This window comes from Schistocerca piceifrons, chromosome 6 (genome assembly GCF_021461385.2).
Source record: "Schistocerca piceifrons isolate TAMUIC-IGC-003096 chromosome 6, iqSchPice1.1, whole genome shotgun sequence".
NCBI classification, from domain to species: Eukaryota; Metazoa; Arthropoda; class Insecta; order Orthoptera; family Acrididae; genus Schistocerca; species Schistocerca piceifrons.
Window position 1 is genome coordinate 118251122 of NC_060143.1, and position 14254 is coordinate 118265375.

The window sequence follows — 14254 nt, forward strand, 5'->3', positions numbered from 1 at the left end:
CACATCAATAATCGCATTAATTTTTCTCTCATTAGTCCATGATCTGGGTTAAACTCTTTCACAATTCTTAATGAAATCCGTCGCGTATATACCGCCTTTTTTCAAGGTGTCGAACCGCTCCTCTTTCGTCAACAATTCCGAACTATGTGCATAGATTGGCACATAGCTCTGTTTTTCGTCAAGTTTCTTTTCTAATTCCGACACTCTCGTAATTACTTGGCAAGTGGTTGTCGCAAGCGTTTCTACTTCCCTTTTTTTCTCTTCGCAGGTATTAGCCTGCTTCGTCACTTTGGTATCTACTTCGGATACTAAAGCCTTTAAAGTTTCCACCTTCTTTTGATCCTCTTTTTTCACTAATTGAATTTGTTCCGTCACCTTATTCTCGATCATCGGAGCAACTGATTCTCCTACACTTTTCTCGATTCTGCTAATTTCGGAACAAAAACGAGTATTTATGCTCGCAATTTCCGCCTGAACGCCTATCATTTCCTGTTTAAGATTACCGATTTCGGTATTAATCACGACAACATCGTCTTTGATTTTATCAACTTTTGCGTTAACAACTTCAACATTGTTGTTAACAACATTAATAGCTTTGTTCTGACTGTCTAGCTTTCGTTCAATTTTTTCAGACTGAGCTTCTTGCTTGGCCGATTGACTCTTGATTTCGTTAATCAAAACATTCAATAAATCAGTTAAATTCCCGGAAACTACCGATTTTACCTCCGTAGCGGCTTCCTCTTTAATTCTCCCCCCGTATTCGTCATCAAGGGATTCGCATTCGATTTTCACTTCCGACTCCGAAACATTTTCTAAAGTGTGGAATTCCATTTCTGCTCTTTGTTCCGTTTCGGCCGTCGCGTCTTTCATGCTAGCCGCCTGTCCCTGAACAATGGATACCGCGGTACGCGTTCCCCACTGTTCGACCGATTGTTCCTTATCCAAGCCTACCAAATTTTGGTAATTGTTGCCTTCACTCATTTTAATAATTTTCAATATAAATGCCAAATCTCAAATCTAATTAGGATTCCTCACACTAATATTCTCGCTGACGTATCGACCATTTCGTAACCAGTACTTTGTTACGAGATTTGTACAATGCAAAATTCGTGTCCAGAACAACCTCAAATTTGAAGATTGTCCTGTCACCAGGTCGCCACGTGTAACCTCCCCCTCACTTATCGTCCTTAATGACAGTGAAAAATGAAACCGCGTGTACCTAATGGGAATTTTGGAAAAGCAATCGTCACCGAAGTTAACTTGTCGGTAAAGAGGGAGGAAAGGGTTACATCTAAATGAAAGGAAAAATGCAAGTGAAACTGGTGGAAATTAATTTTGAAATAGGGATAAAGTTAATAAAGAAAGTTAATGTGCGGCCGTTACGTTAACAATCAACTAGCGGTAATTAGATATTTGAGATTTGGGGGAAATTACGGTCGCCAGTCCTATGGACAATTACTATAGTAACTGAAAATGAAAGGTTGTTACACATATAATTAACACTAGAAGCGTGGCAACTGAAGGTTGACACGTGTAGTGTGGAAACTGAAAGTTTGTCAGAAGTAATAAATTTCGCTACACTTAATTTAGCAAAAGAATTAATGAAACCGGAAAATCTAAAGTTAATTTAGTGACTGAAGTTAATAGTGAGCTTTCTTTCTGAAGCACATCGAAATACAGTTAGTCTTGGACTACCTCAACAATCATTTCTAAAGCTACTTGAATCTATGCAATTTAGAAAGAAGAGATTTAACTTTGAACTTGAATTAAACGATTCTGAACAATTAACAATAGTAAAATTTAGTACGTTCCAAGCTGAGCTGCAGTCACAGGTAAGCTAAAATACGGTAACAAAACTCGCACTCTTAATTTGTGCTTGTATAATCTAACTATTGTAGCCAGCTATGAATACTAAAATTGAACTTTGAAATTAAAGCAGTGAAATGGAATTATGCTGGCGTTTGAATTTCAACGACACTCGGGTTCATTTCGGAAAAGGAAGGGACCCTGCTTGGCAATGCAATTGGGACAATAAGCAACAAAGGTTCATGCTAAGTTGCTGTAATTTTGCGAGGCAAATGGAACAATTTGAAAAGCTGAGGTCTGCCATACAGTTCTGAAACTTTACGTGCTTTTAGTCTTCCTTGTTGGTTGATTGAAGGTTTGAAGCCGTCAATCGAGGAGGTGGCGACAGTCACTCATTGTCGGCCGTCGCTGTTGCAGAAGCTGGATGTTGGCGCGCCTTCTTCTCGACACGGTCACCAGGCGAAACGGGCTCTTGATGTGCGCCAGCTAATGCTTCCCGTCCGCGACACCATGTCAGAAACTATCATCGCGAGTCGAGCGCTATTACATGCTGCCAAACCCCGAAAGCGCGGCAACTCGCGGGAGCGTCACACAAACCACCTGCTCCACTCGCTACTCCAGCCAGACTCCAACATGCTCTGCCCGCGCTCCACGCGGCAGAGTTAACACTACCAAAGATTCTACACACTTTGATTCTTCACACAACCTATCGATGTAATCGTTCGATAGCAGTTTTCCCTTGGCAAGACCCAGCGTAAAAATACAAATAATCTTTACACAACAACATCGACATAAATGCATAAATATATTTATATATACAAATAGTAAAACAATTACAATATGTAAAGACACAGAAATATCATATATTCAGGTAGCAAAAATAAGGAAAACAAATTATAGTACAATAGATGGAAATAGGAGGATATGCATTTCCGGCATTACAAGGTAATACAAGAATTACATATTTCAGAGGCCACTCGCGCTCCAATACGAGAAGAGGGACATAGAAATACGGAACAGCCACAAAATAATAACTCAGGGCACTTCAGATATTATGAAAGAAATTGGCAAGGTACACCGAATTTTGAGATGGAACCGCCGAAACGACGTAACAATGACCGACATGTGACTCGCCGACATGATGATTTTGACTATAAGCTGTTCATTACTACACGTAAATTCAAAACATTTAAGAATTCTGTCAACGACATTCATCCACAAGCAAGGCCCCATCAATTCTCTCATTGTTTTCCTCCCAACTGGTCATTAGAGCACAGATTAGAATTTATGTGTGGCTACTTAGGGAATGAACCAGCTGTAAGAATGCGATCGGTCATTCACGATTGTCACAGTGAAGGAGAATTTTACCATGCCTTCCTCTCAGCATATTGGTCTCAAGCTACACAAGACCGAGTAAAACATAGCATCATAATGATGAAACATTTCGAACAATCTGAATTTTCCAGTTTTGTGAAATATTTTGAAGACATGTTGCATAAGAATCAATATCTTTCAAATCCATACAGCCCTTCAGAACTCATCCACATTTGCTTAATGAAATTGCCTGAACATTTAAGAAATATTATTTTGGCAGGACGTTGCAAAGACTACATTGAAACTTTTCAGGAACTCTTACAAGAATTAGAAATTGACACTGATAATCGTGGAACGTGAAAACAGGAACACAACAATTACAGATCACATCCGTCGCAATTCCATAATGAAAGAAATAATAACTGGACACGACAAGGCTATTCTCACAACACAAATCGTGACCAAAACAGACACCACCCGTATGACAACCACTGGCAGAGTAATAGTTACGGAGAAAGATCGCATTTCCATAGTAATGAATATGATAGAGATAACCATAGAAACGGACAATATGGGAACCAAAACAATTATTATCAAGGCAGACAGAATAACTTCAGACGCAACAGTTCGGCGCACAGTTAATTCAGGGATAAATTCTCCACCACGTGACCGAAAAGAAATTAATTACAGAAACTACCGACATGACGACAGACGATATAAGCGTAACGACAGACTTGAATTGCATCAGAACTGGCGGGATTCAAACAGAGCAGGGCACTCTCGACAAGGTGAATTTGTAGAAGTTAGGCCTCCTAATCCCAATAACGACGCGCGCCAACAAAGAGACAGACAATGACTCGCACCGCAGGCAGCCACGTGCGCCGGCTGGCTGGGAGAAAAATAACATAGCTAACCTTGAGAAAAATTCCAGTATTCTTTACCGATGTATACCACATGATAATTGCGTCGAATTTGAAAACACTGCGTACTAGGAAGAGTAAAGGTTTACACCACATTTCTCATGTAAAACCGTTTATTGAAAGATAATATGCTTTTTAACTTTGTCTTTGCCACAAAACTTTTCACTTCACATTTCTAGTTTGCATTGTCAATCTTAGAAACTGTTACCATGCAACAATGTTTGAAGTTAAATATCCAATCAAAAACCAAGAGAACTTATTTACATAGAAATTACGAATGCATTGTCATAGTGAACAGACATCACAGTGTTATTGTGTGTGTACATTCCTGCTTGTTAGTTGCACGATTATATAACGACTATCAGGCTTACATACTTAGAACATATACTGGTACTGCTAATGAGATTTTAATGCAACATTTTCGTTTACTTGAAAATACATTCTGGATTTAAAGTACTTTCAGTGAGATACCAGATGACACAGTGGTTAGTTTATGTGACAGCTACACGATTTTATCATGACGCTACTAATGAGTGACAATTTACAATGTTGCTTTTGCAGTGTTTCTGTGTTATATCTGCACAGTTTTTCTGTATTATTCTGGAAAGTAAAACAAGTTTTAGTAGTAACTGTTGTGGTATAGCTACAATCAGACAGCCTTTTCCGTAGCACAACAATACGTTACAGCACAGTACTTCCTTCATCATGGCAATAAGCGTAATAACTAAGATATCTATACACAAAGCATTTCACTTTTGTTTATCATGAGGTAAGTATATTGACTTCCACAGAACTCTGCTTACAGATGACAATAATTACGACACTTGGCACATTTTTTACCCTTAAGTAATGACAGAGATTATGTTACAACAAGAAGCACAATTTAGCGCTATAGGACACACATTTGACTGATTAATTTTGCACTTAAAACATTTGTTTTTTAAGATTTTTGAATTACAATGATACAAAGGTTTTCCGTGATACATTTCATTCCATTGCTGTAATCTGTAACACCTGAGGGTATAATTACATTAATCCTCAGGGGGGTACACGTTTACTTTGTGTACCATGTGTTTGACAAGCACAAGGAGCCCTAGCTAATATGGTACCTGCTTATACAACTTTACACATCGGTACCATATTTCTCTAACACAGAATTACACAGCTATCTGATCGTTTAACTGAGAGAGACAAACATTTTTTTGCTACATCAGTGACACATGTTTACACAATTACACAGTTGGATAAATTCACACTTATGAAATTGTATTTTGTCTGTACTTTGGGAACTGTTCATATTTTTTTGGAACCATTGTGATACTGTGAGAGCTTTGAATGATGTATTTGGTAAGGGAGCATGATTTTTAAAGTATGTTTGAGGTAGATGACACTATTGAAATGAGCAGAGAAATTTTTATAGGTTTTCACATTATTGCAGAAAGCTACGCCTTTTTTGAGACTTGGCTGAGGTTTTATGATGTTATGATGATGATGTGTATTACACTGTTGCGGTATGTTTATGATCAATAAGCTGATGCTATATGAGGAATTTGATTATGCTACGTATTTATTATGATGAAATATTGAAGAAGCGTCGACGAATATATATATGTGTAATAAGGTAAGGAATAATGAGTAGTGGTTAGGGACTCTGACTTGTGAAACAGTATGTGAGAAACCAAGAATCGTACTTTAGAATTATGAAATGTGTGTACATGTGTGAATGTATCACAAGCCACTGAAAATTTTTTGCACAGTGTTATTTATAGGATTTTGTTTCTACAGATTTGTAACGCAAATATTTCGACCTGTGAAATTTCATTTGTATCAAACTGTCACTGTAGCGGAAACTGATGTCGCAAATATTTCGGGAAGGAAAGTAGGTCTCTGTAAGCACCCAGCAGTGCGATAGTCGCCTGGAAAAAAGCCATTAGTGTGTGCCTTTCAGAGGCACAGGTAGAAAAAAAAGAGAGGCCATTATCCTCGCTATTGAAATTTCTTTGTAGAAAGCGTCGCAAATACGACAAGCTCAAGCTTGAAGACATTTGATTACACTTTGGAGCTCTTAATTTATGATATTTACTAACATGCCTAATGAAATGATGAGAAACATATTTACATCTATTGTCTATCTAGTTGAGAGATTGCTCAATTTGTTTAATATCTAGTTTCTAGCTGCACTGCAGCATTGGTTAAAATAAAATTTTATAGATTTACTAATATAGATATTTTCTGTCTACAGATCCAACAAATAATAATTTTGTGATACTTCCAAAAAAAATGAGGGAGCACAAAAAGACATTTCCCTTCACAGGAACTGCATACATAATTTTCTTTTCAAGTATTTGGTAATTTATTTCATAGAATAAGTTTTTGTGGTGCACCACTTTAATGACATAGATATTAAGATGTGAATAGACATTTCCCTTATCTGCATTGTTGTCTTTAGTGTAATATTTTTTCTGCTTGAGCTTTACCATGTTTAGGTATAAGTTATAGCATTTGCTGCTGCTGTTTGCCATGCATAGTGCTACTGAATGTCACTTTGTATTACTCTGTTAAGCCAGTTTTACTACTGATTTATTTTTCTTGTTGTTGCACATTGGCTCATATTAGTTGTAATGTTGCATTTGCTTGGTAATTTAGATTTACTGTAGCTTGCTTTGCCAGTTTGCATTTTTTTCATTACTGTTTGTATTAATTGTTTTGTGCTGTTGCATTGCCTCGTCCCTTAGTTTAGCATCTGAGCTCAGTAGATTTAAGTTAGCTTAAGATGGGGTAGGCCATATAAGAGAACAAGTTGTGATGAATTGGAAGAAATGCATTGAGAAGATATAAGAAAATGGTTTGGCCAAAAAAGTATTTTGAAAGAAATATGAATAGAATACAGAAAGGAGGTATAGGTAGGACTTTTTGGGAATAATGAAGAACGAAGGGAGATCTCCAAGAAGTAAAGAAAGTTTTTTTTTGCAAAATACTGCAGTAAAACAAACCCAGTCCTTTCCCCTTGTGTTATTACACTATGTGAATTTGTGTTTTTCTTGTCTTTATGTGTTCAGCTAATAAGATTTAAGTCGTAGAATTTTTCTGAAAATATGTTATTTACTTCGTAAAGATGCTTAGACATTATTAATTCTGTTCTGTTTCAATGCTCATGTGTGAAATAAATGTTTCGAAAACCATTCTCATTATTTTATATATTTACTTATGTCATAATTCCTGTAACACTGATGTATATGTTTATTTCGATTCTTTTGTAAAGCCTGTACCACAAATGTTATCTGTATTGTTATGTTCTTTAATGATGTATTTTCTACCCTTGTTATTGTATTCTTATGTTATAAAATTGTAATTGACACCAGTTCATCAAATCAAGTAACTTGTAAGTTACATTTCACTGCACACGTTTCTGTTGGTCATAGTATATGGACAATATGAGAGAAGTAGGGACTGTTAGTGTTTGCACGTGTGTTAATAATTCAGCAAGGGACTGGATAACAGCACTGCTGGTTCTAAGGACAATTCCAAAAACTTTGTGAGTGGACAAGTGGTGGTTTATGGACTTGCTATATTGTCCGCAAGACTCTTCGATGGTGATCGTGCACCTGCACAGTTGCAACAGATGGCTGCTGGCCGTCTCTACAAGGACTAAAGTGGGTCTGCACCTTCGATGACCCACCAATACCATTATTTCTACAAGGACTACAGTGGGTCTGCGTCTTTGCTGACTCACCAGTACCATTATTTCTACAAGGACTGCAGTGGGTCTGCGCCTCTGGTGGCCCACCAATACTGTAATCTCTACCAGGACTACAGTGGGTCTGCTCTGTGATGACCAACCTACCAATACTCTTCAAAATTTCGACTGACACTGCTGTGGGTTTGCTCTGTTGTGGACCAATACCCGTCTGCATGTCAAGAGTCAGCACTATCTTTCCGTTGGAAGGACAACACTACTTCTTCAAGATTGCATGGAAATCCACTACTTCCATGTGCATTTTCTTTTACTGCTCAGACTTTGAGAAAAGCACTGCAATGTTACTGTGATGAATGATCAGGACTGTCTTTATGGACTGTGAGAAAATTTTAGCTTTTGACCAACATTGTATCAATAAGTGGGTGCATTTGATATCTTTGTTGTTGTAATTATGAAAAATGTTATCAAATCATTATTGGCCACTGCCCAAAAAAATTTGTAAAATTTTTTGTGGGGAGCATGGGGGCTATGTAAGTAGGCTGTTTATGTTTTATTATTGGCAACGTTACGTAGCGCTCTGTATGAAAATCACTGGCTGTGCTGTGTGCAATCTGTGGCTAGTTTGCATTGTTGTCTACCATTGTAGTGTTGGGCAGCGGCAGCTGGATGTGAACAGCGCGTAGCGTTGCGCAGTTGGAGGTGAGCCACCAGCAGTGGTGGATGTGGGGAGAGAGATGGCGGAGTTTTGAAATTTGTAAGACTGGTTGTCATGAACTGCTATATATATTATGACTTTTGAACACTAGTAAGGTAAATACATTGTTTGTTCTCTATCAAAATCTTTCATTTGCTAACTATGCATATCAGTAGTTAGTGCCTTCGGTAGTTTGAATCTTTTATTTAGCTGGCAGTAGTGGCGCTCGCTGTATTGCTGTAGCTTGTGAAACGAAGATTTTTGTGAGGTAAGTGATTTGTGAAAGGTATGGGTTAATGTTAGTCAGGCCCATTCTTTTGTAGGGATTTTTGAAAGTCAGATTGCGTTGCGCTAAAAATAATGTGTGTCAGTTTAAGCCCAGTCACGTATATAATTTTTCAGAAGGGGACTTTTCAATGTAAAGTTGCGCTGGGAGCGTTAGGAGAATCGTAGCAGAACACCAAAGTTAAATAGCCATCCAAGGTGCGCAAAAACTAATCACTGACTCAGACCCCATACGACACTAATGGTAGGTCTGGCTTCTCCAAGAACTAGACCTAATGTGCCCTCCTTCTTCGAGATATAGCGTAGAAGTTTCTAGACTCACTCCCTTGAACGCACTACTCGAAAAAAAGTCTTTTTCCATTTGATTCCAGCGGTGTTCCACCAGCGCCTACCTTTCCATTGACTGAAGGCCATCCTCACCGAAAATACATCGATCTTAAGCTCCACAGACATGATTTCACCAACCGTGATCGCTTTCCAGACTAGACTAAATATTATAACAATATTACATGGTGAGTTGATATAAACAGTCGATCACAGTCAGATGATGCACAATAAATATAAATAAATGTTGTCCGGAAACAACTGAGGCAGTATTTTTGCACAAGTGCATTCAGGTTAAATAACAACAGATTGTCATTATTTAGGCCTGCTTGACAGAATCTTTTCGCCCTGTTTTCAAACGTGGTGTCAGCTAACACATCCAATTGACCACTTCTTAAATTACCATACCCTTGTATCAGCAATTGTAATCAATAGTTACATAAATATCTGAAAAAATAGTAACATATTCAATAAATAAATACACAAGTATGACGAGATATGAGGTATTCATGATGCATTTATTTGCTGTGTTATTGTGGAGAATACAATCTTCTGACAGACCTTTGCATAATGAAAAGATATAAAAACGTAATAAATCAAGAAATAAAAGAGGTACAGATACAATGCTTTCAGGGATGACAGCTATAGTGTAATGCTATCATCTGAGATATCGTTTGTGAAATTGCATGAAGCATTTAAAAGTTGCTAATCAACAGATTTATTGTGAAAATGTTTAGTCACTGTACACTATGAACTACTGTCGTTTTAAGGATATTGAAATTGATGTTGAGTCGCTGGATGCGCCTCATTTTTCTGAGATCGCAAGTGTATTCAGATTTGCTTTGTTATTTGACTGCGATTTATTGTCGAATTTCTAAAAGCTGTAAAAAGACACCTTTCAGCTTGTCTGACACTCTGCCATTGCTGGTGCATTGTTTCTTCTCCTAAGTGAGTGACGACTGTCCAAATTCCCAGCTTTAGGGTTTACCCATTTCCTGTCAACTCTTCATACCCAAGCTCACCAGAAAAGGTCGCACATAGGTGTATTTTGCCCTAAAAGCTGGCCAAAAATCCACTTTTCAAATGTAATTCCTGGAATGCATAACTTCCTGCAGTAGTTTGATAGATGGGCACTGCTGCGCCAGTGTGTTGTTCCCTTATTGTGCGCTTATATTCCTTAGAGCTGGTCTGTCTTTACATCTCATTCAGAGTGTATCTGAAAATTCTCTACTGGCTTGAAATCACAATGTGTTTGTTAATGCATTAAAGTGTATTTTACTTGACATATAGTGAAAAGTTATATAATTTCCGAAGAGTCAGATATGTGCCGCTATTTATATCTATTTTCATTTATAGTTATTGCTGTTTTTATTAGTAATCATTCTTTTTAATTCTGTTCAGGGTATTTACCTGCATATTTGTTAATAAAATTCCTCTACTGGAAATTTAAAATGGTTGCCGCTGAATACGCAGTTCGATTTTGTACGATTGTTTTACATTAATGAGGTGTCAGTTGTAAAGATCTCATATTCTACATTAATTTATAAAGCATTTAGCTTTCATCCTAGGTCTTTCAAAAGTTAAAATTATGACAAGAAAAGGTTTCCATGACCTGATAAACAGATGTTCTGAAAAAAAATTTTGTAAAACGATTGGACTTCATGAAAATTCAGTTTTGGAGCCACAGAACTAACGTGTGGCAGTCAATGGAATCTCCTAGAATCTGGAAATGCTGAGAGTTCCAAAGTGGTTTAAGACATTTCTTCATCTCCTGCACTAGAAGCTAAATACAGACATTCATGTATACAAGGCTTGTCAATCTTCGTGGAAGTCTCGCTGACAAAGAAACGATATAATATCCGAACAGTTCATAAGAAGGTCTGTCCCTGTTACAACATATTTCAAAAGGCTAAAAAACAGTACTACCCTACGGCTGAATCCTGTCAGCTGTCACAAGTGTGGAGATTCAACTTCAAACCTTGCTTAATCAAACATGTGAGTGATTAATATCATATTTGGAAGGGGTTTTAAATGATCTTCCAAATGATGACATAAATCCACTAAAACTTATCTATAAAAGGTGTTATGATGGTTCACAGTAAATACAGTTTAAACAAAAATTTGAAAAGAATCATGATTTTGTCGCGAAGATATTGCAATCACCTTTAGTTCCTCTCTAACTTATTAGCCGCACGAATAGAGACCTAATCATTTGGAAAAATCTTACACCACAATCTCCTCGCTTTTGCTGTTCAATAACAATTACATTTATTCATGAAACAGTTCATGTCAGTAATGAAGAAATTGGCTACATCAACAAGTAAATTGAAGCATAACAAGGAACAAAAATTGCTAGAGTAGAGGCTGATTTATCCATGAAAAACACATCGTTCATCACTAAGGTAGATGCAAAGGTATCCAATCCAACAACAGAGACAGCATCGACAGGGAGATGCTACATTCCAAGGCTACCTCAAAAGACTTCAGTGACTTCTTTTCAAAACCCAGACCGGTAAATACAGAACCTCTTCAGCTCGGCCTGTCTATCCTCCATGTCCAAATTAGATTTTTCGAATTTTTGTTGTATTTCGTCCTATAAAATATACACCAAGAAGTATCAAATCCGGTTAAAACAGGAAAAGAAACTTCTTCATGAGAGGAAAAAAGTCACACAAGAAATGTTTAGAGATCTATTGGGATTAATTGTTGATGCTACCAAGTACGAGCTGCTAACATCAACAATTTTTTTGAAGACTCTGAAACATCAGCAGGTGCAGATCTGCACCTCATCTATCGATTCAGGATTGTTCTAGGAGCTACTTCCAGTGGACATAAGGTAGAGGTAGACAAACGTTCTTCTTATACTGTTGAAGCACCAAGGCTCTATGTTGATTTGTATCCATTGCATCCTATGTCTCGCACTGTACACAAGATTCTGGTGCATGGCCCAACATTAGAGATACCCTCTTACCCACAGGAGGGAAACAGCCGCGGCCCGCAATAAGCACTCCTTTCTGTATAGACAAACGTTTTCCAGGAAATTCTCACGAGAAGAATGCAATCTGGACGCAACAAAGAGGCTACTACTGACATCTGATTCATTAATGACCGGTATAAGACAAAAGCCAAAGAATTTACTGCTCTCAAACGAAGGATGGATTAGGCAGGTCCCTCAAGCTGAAAATGATGTCGAAGAGGAGTCCCCAATAGAAACAGACTGCTCAGATGAACAAGACTGGGACGCATAATCTGATTAATGCATAGTACTGAAGTTAAGAAATGAATGTAATAAAACATCGTATACCGTAATTTTCAAAATGGCTCTGAGCACTATGGGACTTAACACCTGAGGTCATCAGTCCCCTAGAACTTAGAACTACTTAAACCTAACTAACCTAAGGACATCACACACATCCAAGCCCGAGGCAGGATTCGAACCTGCGACAGTGGCGGTCGCGCGGTTCCAGACTGTAGCGCCTAGAACCGCTCGGCCACAACGGGCGGCTACCGTAATTTTGTTTCATTTCATGTTATGAAGAATGTAAATACATTATTGTCTTACAAATGTAATCTCTAGGATCTCATAGTACAGAAAACACCAAACATTAATTTTGGCGAAGTCTTTGCATGACATACCCTCATAAAAATGCAGTAAATGAAGCAGGCGAAAGCGAATACAAGCGCCAAAAAATGAGATCAAAAGGAATTGCAAAATGTTAAGCAGGAATGGCTAGAGGACAAATATAGGAATTTAAAAGCATATATCACCAGGGGAGAGATAGATGCCGCCTACAGGAAAATAAAAGAGACTTTTAGAGGAAAAAGGACCGCCTGTAAGAATATCAAGAACTCAGATGGAAAACGAGTCCTAAGCAAAGAAGGGAAAGCAGTAAGGTGGAAGAAGTTGACAGACCACTGAAAGACCTAAGTCGACATGACAAAACTCTTCCATCTGGTGTGCAAGATGTATGAGACAGGCGAAATACCTTCAGACTTCAAGAAGAATATAATAATTCCAATTGAAAAGGAAGCAGGTGCTGGCAGGTGTGAAAATTACCGAACCAACAGTTTAATAAATCATGGTTTCAAATTTCTGATTTGGGTTGGGCTGTTTGTGTGAGGAGACCAGACAGCGAGGTCATCGGTCTCATCGGATTAAGGAAGGACGGCGAAGGAAGTCGGCCGTGCCTTTTCAAAGGAACCATTCCGGCATTTGCCTGGAGCGATTTAGAGAAGTCACGGATAACCTAAATCAGGATGGCCAGATGGGGGATTGAACTGTCATCCTCACGAATGCGAGTCCAGTGTGCTAGTCACTGCGCCACCTCGCTCGGTCAATATTCTGTCATGAATTCTTTGCAGAAGAACTGAGAAACTCGTAGAAGCCGACCTCGGGGAAGATCAGTTTGGATACCGGAGAAAGGTAGGAACACGCGAGGTGAGACTGACCCCACCACTTCTCACGGAAGATAGATCAAGAGAAGGCAATCCTACGTTTATAGCAGTTGTACGGGTATGGAGACAACCTCATGAGTCCATGGACCCTCCACGACAGCAGCTGGTGGATGCTCTGTGATGGTGAGGGACGTGTGCAGCTGGAGTGATACGGACCCCTGATATGCCTAGATACGACTCTGATAGGTGACGCGCACTTAAGCACCCTGTCTGATCTGAATCCATTCATATATGAGGATGGTATCTGTTCTTCCGGACATGTCTGAAAGAACAGATACCATCTTCATATTGTTAAGGCTAACCGGCCATTGACCTTACTCTTCTGTGCTGGATTCACACTCATTGCCCGAACTCTTACGGACTCGGTAAGATTGTCTTCCGCGAGTAATGAGTGAAATGGGCAGGGCCATTAAGTTGGGAATGTGGGTCTCACGAGGAGCGTGCAAGGGATAAATCCTGCAGTCGCACTATCCTCTGTGCCCTCGGTGGCTCAGATGGATAGAGCGTCTGCCATGCGAACAGAAGATCACGGGTTCGAGTCCCGGTCGGGGCACACATTTTCTACTGTCCCCTTTGATGTATATCAACACCTTTTGACAGCTTAGGGCCTTGATTTAATTATCATTTCATTCAAAGACAGCTGCTTGGCCACCGATGGTATCTTTTTAGATATCATCTTCATATAGTTAAGGCTAACCAGCCATTGACCTTCTTCTTTGCTGGATGCACACGCATTGCCCGAACTCTTGCGGGACTCGG